Here is an 8,911-nt window from a genome sequence, read left to right as displayed (position 1 = left end):
TAAAAGCATTTGAAAAAGGGTGAACAAAAAGAAAACGCCGACGGCCGATATGCGACGTCGCACATCGCAATGTCGCATGAGGCAGCACGAAGTGACAAGGGGAAAATCTTGCGAGGTTGCGATCTGCGATATTCGCGATCTGCGACATGCGATCTGCGATATTCGCGATCTACGACATGCGATCTGCAACCTGCAATATTTGCGATCTGCGATAGCACGTAGTTACGTCGCAGCCATCGATACTGCGATACCAATCGCAGGAAGAACTCATCGCAAGGGTCCTCCAACATATACGGCAAATCAAAAAATTCAAACGCACATCTTAAGGGAAATTAATGATCACATGCTTGAGTATCCAGAAATGATTGAATTACACTTATCAAAGGGTCAAGTCGTGATAAATGTCATTAATTCCGCATTCATTAAAGTTCAATGCTTTCATATCAATCGTCTTGTCATTTCCTTTCTTTTTGCGTAAACTGCAAGATATACAACTGATATAAGTCTACATGCAGGAAACATCTAAAGAAAAGGAAAGAGCGCTAGTAAGACAACAGAGAGAAGATGCCTCCACAATCGGATGCCACATGCAGCAGAACCGCGGATTCTAGAGTATCCCTCGACAGACGCTGATGAGAATAAACTGTCCAAGACTCAGAGTCAAAGGCACACAAAAGTAGCATGTTCACGAAAAATCCTGAGGCCCAGACTTGGTAAAGCAGAGAAAGAAGCGCAAGAGAAGAAAGACGCTCCAGAAAAGCCTGGAACAAAGAACAGAAACAGTTCCAGAAACAGGGAGTTGTCCATACAGAGTGACTTCTAACTCATTGAGTCATTCGCACGACCGGAAACCAGAATAGCAACAGCAAAATCAGTTTAGAAAGAAACTGGGTTATACTAAGCGTGCGCACAGCGAATACACCCAGCCAGAGAAAGGTTTTCGAAAATATCTTCTGATCTAACAGGAAGAGGCGTCAGCGCTTGTTGTTTCTAATTTTCAAGCTCGAACAAAAGAACAAAACAGCCAGCCGACTCTTTCAAAGCGGACAACGCATTGATTACAGCACTAAGGAGCAGATACAGAAACGGTTAGAAATTAGATTTAAGTTTTAGAAATAAATTTGTTTTTAGAAAACAGGGCGGTCATTTGAAGTCGTTCCCTGAATTTGTGTAAAGTAAAGTTAGGCGGTTAACTAGTATTTAACCCTTCTCGTTGCATTGGAGAAGGGTCCGAAATTTTGTCAAAAAACTTGTCCTCAGAACATGCACTTTTGCACCCTCGGAGGGGGTTTTTGATGAATGGATGGATCAAGATTTATTTATGTTTGCATTTTAATACATGCTACTGATGTTGCACTTCTGTACTCTTAGTAGGCATTAGAAGCAAGTAGAAATAGATCATTATTGCTTAGAGTCTGTAAGTTTAAATCAGTCATAAATGGTACTTTTATCTCTTGACTAGTTTTTGCTTGCATCCTTAGAGTAATATACAGCTGAAGTTATTTATATGTTAATGTGTGAATGAGTGGACTACCATTTGGCACTTTTGTACGGTGGAGTCGTTGATTTATGCTTAATACATGAATAGCTGATTATGCAATATGCTGTTCACAATCGTCTTGCTTAAATTTTTACGCAAGAAGGTTCATCTTCATTGATCTATATTCTCATAATAGCTGAATAATATTTATTAACAGTTATTTTGTGAAATCTTTCTAGATTGCATAATGGAAAAATTCTGCCCCGGGTTAGTGTAGATTAGATGTATTGTTTTTGTTTGATTAAAGTAGCATAAAATCACTATAGAGTTTAGGATCAGATTAGTTAAAGAATAGTTAAAGATTTTCTATTATCATTTCCTACATACACATACATCATTATTTTTACACACACACCCCTTAGAACGGGAAACTGGTCCCGTCATCCCCAGTCGGACCCGCTACACCAAACGGATACGGAGCCGCCAACCAGGTTCCCGACCGGGTGGGTATCCCCCTTGTTGTCGACCCGATTTCGGGGCCCCCAACAGACTCCTAGCACAACATCAACACCACCCATTGGAATGGAAATCATTGGACTATCCATTACATATTCCCCTATGGTTAATTTTATACTATGGCACTTTCTAGAGCAATTTATAGTTCCTTCATTTACAACCATCACTTGACACTCTAGTGCTAGATATAAGAAGCAATTCAATTCCTTAGCTATCTTACAATGGATTAAATTATGGGTACTACCTGAATCAATCAAAACTATTACCTTTTTCTTCTTCATATATCCTTCTATCTTAATAGTTTGATCAGTGGTAATTCCTACAAATACATTACAAGATATGGTCAGATTCATTTTTTATTTCTCTGGCGTAGGTTCCATGTGTATATTCTATTCTTTTGGAGTTTCTTATTCCTTTTATTCCCCCTCTTCACAATCTATGTAAAATAATTACTTCTCAGCATACTTATGACCTTTAGTGTATTTGTTATCACAACTATAACAGAGCCCTTTTCCCCCTTTTTCCTCCAATTGTTGTGGTGTCAACCTTGTAGGTTGTGGAAGGCTAGGAGCAACAACACTTCAATCTTTATAATTGTGAGTGGTAGACTTCATTGTTGCCTTAATTTTTCTTTCAACTTTTATTTCCACCATGAATTCCTTCTCCAATGAATCAGGCTCCCAAAGGTGGACCTCATGTTGGATGTTATCCTTTAATGTCACTATGAAGACATCAGTCCAATGCTCCTATGGGATATAATATACAATGATATTAAATTTTTGGAAGTCCACAATGCGCTCCACCATTGAACCATTTTGTTTGATATTTATCAATTGGCTAAATAAGGTGTTCCTCTTTGTAAACTTTTAAATGCTATCATTTCCTCCTTAAAAATTGACCAAGTGACAAGTGGTTTACAAGAACAAAGCCATTGATACCATAAAAATTTATTGGGTTATAAATATAAATATGGAATGCATAAATTTTGTGTGTATTTCACATCATGGATATCAAAATATAGCTCCATCTGTAGAACCCATGTTAGCAAATCCTTGCCATTAAAGTTCCTCATATTGATATTTGGAATGTAGTGGGTCTTAAACCCACATTGGAGTCTCAAAAATCATGATTAACATTATTTTTGTTCTCATCATGAGTTTCATGAAGTACCTTTTCTCTATTAGGAAGAATTTCATGTAACAACTTTGTCAAACTTCCTTCAAACCTTTCATGCCTCTTTTTAAATCATTTATGTCACCTTTTATTTATACTTTTAAACCATCCATGTCGCCTTTTATTTCTGATTTTAAGCCATCCATGTCACCATTTAATTCTCGATTTTAAACCATCCATGTCCCATTTAAGCCATCCATGTTCCCTTTTAGGTAATCTTTAGTTTCTCTTTGTGAGAGAGAAATGTGTTGCACTTGGTCCCATAATTTGATATATCATGTTGCAATTCTTCCGCTTTATGCATCATAGTAAATTTTTCTGAGGCCTTAATGGGTGTGAAATTATTTTATTTTGGAGGAATTTGAGAATCAAATACTGATATTTTTGCTTCAATATTCCCTTGGAATCACTTCAAATTGATTTTCAAACAAAAGTTATGCAAATTTTTAAAAAATACACAATGTTTTCTTCCTTTTATGAGCTCGATCTTCAAATGTTCGTACCTCTATAATTTCAGCTCTCCAAGGTCTCAAATTTTGTCTTGTAGTAGCCTTGTGAGTCTCCTTTCTCACCCCACAAGTCAAACCAATATTGGATTCTTCAAGAAAATATTTGACCAATATCCAGTGATGACTTGATTATAGACTAGTTTAATAAAGAAAAAATGCATGGAGTGCCACATGTCATTTTTTTGACGTTCGGCCCTAAAAATGATATACAAAAAAACAAGGTCCATTCAATTTAAGTCACTTTTTACAAAATTCAAATCCGATGCTCATAGAAAATGTTATGACTATTTTCCCTAGGTCACTTGTTTGAGACTGAATTTTGGAGCCTTCAAAAACCCTAACCTCTTCGAACCATATTGTAGAAAATATAGTGAACCAAGATTTGGAGTTGTTACATGACATTCACCAATATTGTAGCTCCACGTGGTAAAAATTTCAGCTTCTAAAACCCTGTATAAAAACATTTATAGATAAAATACCAAGATGACCTATTTGAAGCAATGAAACCCTAGAATCCATAGCTCTGATACCAAATGACCAACTCAGAAAACAAAAATAAAGATAGATCAATGACTTAAAAGCTATCCTCTTTGAGGGGTAAACCTACTTTACATTACATAAATGAACAGTTATTGGATGATACAAATGATAAGATCTCCTTATTATATATAGGATTCTAAGGGGTCACAATATAATCAGAACCTACATAACAATAATAATGGAAGGACACAACAATAACAATAGTTCACTTCTATGGGGCACAACAATAAAAATATGGGTGATACATGGGCATAACAATAACAATAGGGGTATATACTAACAATAACAATAAGGGGGATACACTATTATTATAGGGACCTAACATCATCCAGTTAACTGATCAATCAACCCATAATATCCCATGCATGAAAGGAATTTGAATTGCTCAAGTTGTGGTGGAGACTTCAGGGTAGTGTACAATTAGTTATATACTAGATTGAGTGTATAACTTAGATCATTGGTTAGCTGATCAATCCTTGAGAATTGTGCAATCAATTTGGAGGAAAATCCTAAAGAATAGGAGACTATTTCCTTAGGAATTGAGGAAGGAAACAGGCAGCAAGAGTGCGGGAAGCATGAGTGAGGGTAGCATGAGTGAAGGCAACGTGAGTGCAGGAACTGTGAGTGTAGGTAGAGTGAGAACATGTTTACTCACTAAGTTTGTTCTTAGAGTGAGATATCACAATTTTAGTTGTTTCTAAATTCACTTAATTAATGCAAAAATGGCTTAAGGGGTTTTTAGTAGTTTCTTTCCCCTAGAAAAATTTCTGTGCCTGTGTATTCGATGATGCATGGTTGCACAAGTTGTTATAAATTGTGAATTACTTTTTGCAGAGTATTAGAGTAGAAATGTTTCTCTTGTTTTCAATTTGAAATATTGAGCAGTTACAATTCTATCAACATATTTCTACAATCTATTCTTAACAGTGATTTTATTTAGCGATCTCTAATCAATACTGAGTCTCCATGTCCAATTATTCTTTCACACCAACATACTTGGGCTCCTTCAACATGAGGAACTTAGCCAAATGTGGCCATTTTGGATCATATTATGAGTCTGATATTTCATTTCCTCATTATTAAAGATATAATATCTAGATATTGGTCCATTAGGTAATGAAGCGCTACACATCAATGCAATTGAGTGCTCAACCTGATAGTGTAGAGGAACCCCCATAGGTGAATCAAGTATATCTCAGTATTCTTCTTCAATCTTTCCCACCCACTTATGTTCTATATAGAGAAATTGTGACGATGTTGTTTTGGCCACGGTGACCTTCCTTTTCTGAAGAAACCATGAATATGAAAAATATGTGGTCTAAAAGATTATATTTTGGCACTATTTTATTGAGACTGATGAAATTGTGGTAGTCATAACTAGCTTTGTTACCCTATAGAGATGAAAACTTAGTGTCACAATGAAGCTTGTGGATGAAACTCATAAAAAAACATGGTGTTTCCACATATAAGGTTATCCTAAAATAACATCACAAAATTTGAGTGGGGCAACATCACATAGTACCTCATCTTTGAATAGATTGATGCCATAGGATAGGTGGCATTTTTGGATAACATGGATATCTGAACCATTTCTTAACTAACCAATGATGTGTGGTTGGGGTTGTGCACCATCGATAGCTTCAATATCTTGATGAAGATTTATAACATCATTTTATTCTATCTTTTACTATCAACACTAAAATGTAGTGGGGCCCTCTTTACACATGTCTATAAATGGAAGTGGTACTCCCCCTCCTGAGGGTACTATAACACTTCTAGTTTGATATTTTTGGCTGCAATGGTAGCTGTTAGCGCTTGAAATTTCACCCTAGGCTGAAGAAGGCAAACCTCAAGGCAACATCAAACCATTCAGCCTCGTAGCTAGCCCTGCGGGGCAGGAGAAGGCTCTCTCCGGTCAATCTCGATAGATCTTCAAACGGATGAGATGACCAACAAGGTAACACTGATATTAGGCTATTAAACTGATTAGAAAGGTTGATTTGGGGTTTTTGAAGTTTTTTGGTGGCAAACTGAGGAACTGCAATTTAGGGTGTGGGGATTTGACACAGTTTCTGCAGGGGGTTCTTTGGGGCGAGGTAGGAGCCTGTATTGATGCCTTTAGTTGAGATGGATGATCAGGAATGAAAGAGGATGAGCTAAAGAGAGCAAACAATGTCTTTGAATTCTCTTTAGACAGCAGAAAACATAGAAATTAAACAAACTTAAAAGCAGAGCATGGTAGGCATGAATTCTTACTTTAACACTTCATTTGTTTAATATGCAGAAGTAAAGAAAGGAGATGGATCACATAAACGCACTTACAAGTAAATTAGGAAACACACCATCAACACATGAGTCCACAAGAATCCCAAAGATGACTGCAAAACCCTGGTCTTCCTTAGCCAAAAATTGCAGAGATACAAGTGAAGAATACAATGATAGCTTCTCCCTCAAGAGTCCAACCATGAAAATGAGCAAGAAAATACATAATATAGATGATCTAACCTCTTTCCCTGCCTCCATGGGTCGAGCTCACTATCCTAGGAGTTGTTTCAACCACTTCTAAACTAAGCACTACAAATTAGGCAGTCAAAACAACTTGCCTCTATAAACTTGGAAACCAATTCATACATTTAATTTTTACCCTTTTAGAAGAGTTACAAAAGGGTAAAAGTGTCTAAAAAGTGTCACAATTACATCAAAGAGGACCATCATTAACCTCAAAAAGTCAAAATAAGTCAAATCCGCGTTTTCTGGGCTGTACAGTGCATTTCTGGACAATTCTGCCTGACGGGTCGCGCCCCTTTGCCTGACGGGTCGCGCCCCTTTGGAGGCCTTTTTGGGGTACTTTCAGGTGGCCAAATTGAGCAAACGTGGGCTTGTTGGAAAGGTCTGTGAGTCTACTTTCCAACCCAACTGGAATTTCTGAATTTGGAGTTCATTTGCCTAGTCAAAACTCAATACTGCCAAGACTGCTTTATGCAACTCAAAAAAGGGGCAAAAAGTCAAATTGTGCATGTATTTTGACCTTCTGGAGGCCCAAAACCCCATAAAAACTCAAGTCCATCCATGGGCATATGTAACTTTGCATGAAAAATCAGGAAATGTTGAGTTTTCGCCAAAAGGAGTTGCCCTGATGAAGGGTCGCGCGCGGGGTGAGACCCGTTGAGGAGCCAAAACCTGTAAATTACCAAAAAATGCCAAAATTACCCAAAATTCTCCAAATTTTTTGGGATTTGTGCTGTGGCTGAGCTAGTGAGTGCCATGATCTTTGAGGGATGCCTCAGCCAAGATACGGAGTGGATTGGTCTTCTTCCTCCGCCTAAGAGCCTCGGACAACCTCCTTTGAAACATTTTCATTTTGGCCTTGCATACATGCATTCTCGCCCAGTAATGATTCTTCATGTTTCTCAACAGCTTCTTCTCTTGGTTGGCCTTAGCCAACAGCCTCTCTAAGTGGGCATTCTCCTGAATGAGCATAGACTCTCGGTCAGCAGGCAATGGGTCACCGGGTCTTCTACGGTTCAAGACTCGGTCGCTACGAATCCTCCATAGCTCATCAAGTTCTTTCTCCTCCTCCAACTGTTTGTTTCGTTGCTCCAGGTAAGTGATGGTCCATTGGGCACCCTCAAATCTCCTCTACAAAACATCATTTTCAGGTCTGAGATGCTGAATGATCTCCTTTGCCTCTTGGCTAGGAGAACTGGCCTTAAGATCAATCACCTCAGTGTTTGGAGCTCCTGATGGACCCTCATGAATCATGGGCTGTTTGCGCTTCTCTAGTACCTGTGCTGGTGAAGAAAGCGAGGCCCCTTCCACCTGATGTGGAGATAACACTCGCTGAGCTAAAGATGAAGGCGAGACCCCTTCCACCTGCTGTGGAGATAGTACTCGCCTGGCTGCTGCAAATAAGGCCCTCGGGCCTTTCTGATAGGTGACCAAAGGTGATGAACTAATATGTCTAGTGACCAAAATATCATGCTGCTGAGATGGTCCTCCCTCCTCATGAATGACCTCAGGATGTGGCTGGGGTGGTGCTGTGAAAAACTCACGGGAAATGAACTCCTCCCATGAGATGCCTTGCTGAGTCAACTGATGCGAGACTATGAGCTGAATCAAACCATAATGACATAGGCTCCTGTACTGCTGTGCCGGGGTCTTCCTCTGCAACATAGACACCATCCTCTGAATGTTCTGGAAGAAGAAAACTGGGATGTTCATCATCCTCACTCGGGTGAAGTGCATCAAAAGGCGAATGTGATATGAGTACACCTGTGAAAATCTGCCCTCACAGGTAAAATAGTGCATAATAAGCCTCATGATAGGAGCATACTCACTCCAGAGGAACCTAAATGGAAAAACACCTGCCAAATGTCTCATGAATGGTGGCCGGACATAAGGCTCAAAGTGAACAGTATCTAGCAACTTGCGCTTACTCCACACCTCACCAACATTAGGTATCCCTGTAGCCTGTGAGATCACCTCGGGTGTCAATGTAAAGTTCACCCCTGCAAGAGTGACATGTCCATCATGGAGGTGTAAAACAAAAAGGCTGGCCAACTCTCTGTGCTGCTGAATCCGAGAAATCCTCTCACAGATCTCATAACAAGACATGTACTGAAAACAAGTGACTGCCAAAGGACAGGCCTGTAACTCTGCTAAAGAAGTGGGCTCCTCTCGCTTATGATGTCCA

This window comes from Pinus tabuliformis, chromosome X (assembly GCF_031772625.1).
Source record: "Pinus tabuliformis cultivar Carrire ecotype Pingquan chromosome X, CPIR1, whole genome shotgun sequence".
Classification (NCBI taxonomy): Eukaryota; Viridiplantae; Streptophyta; class Pinopsida; order Pinales; family Pinaceae; genus Pinus; species Pinus tabuliformis.
This window is presented reverse-complemented; position numbering follows the sequence as displayed.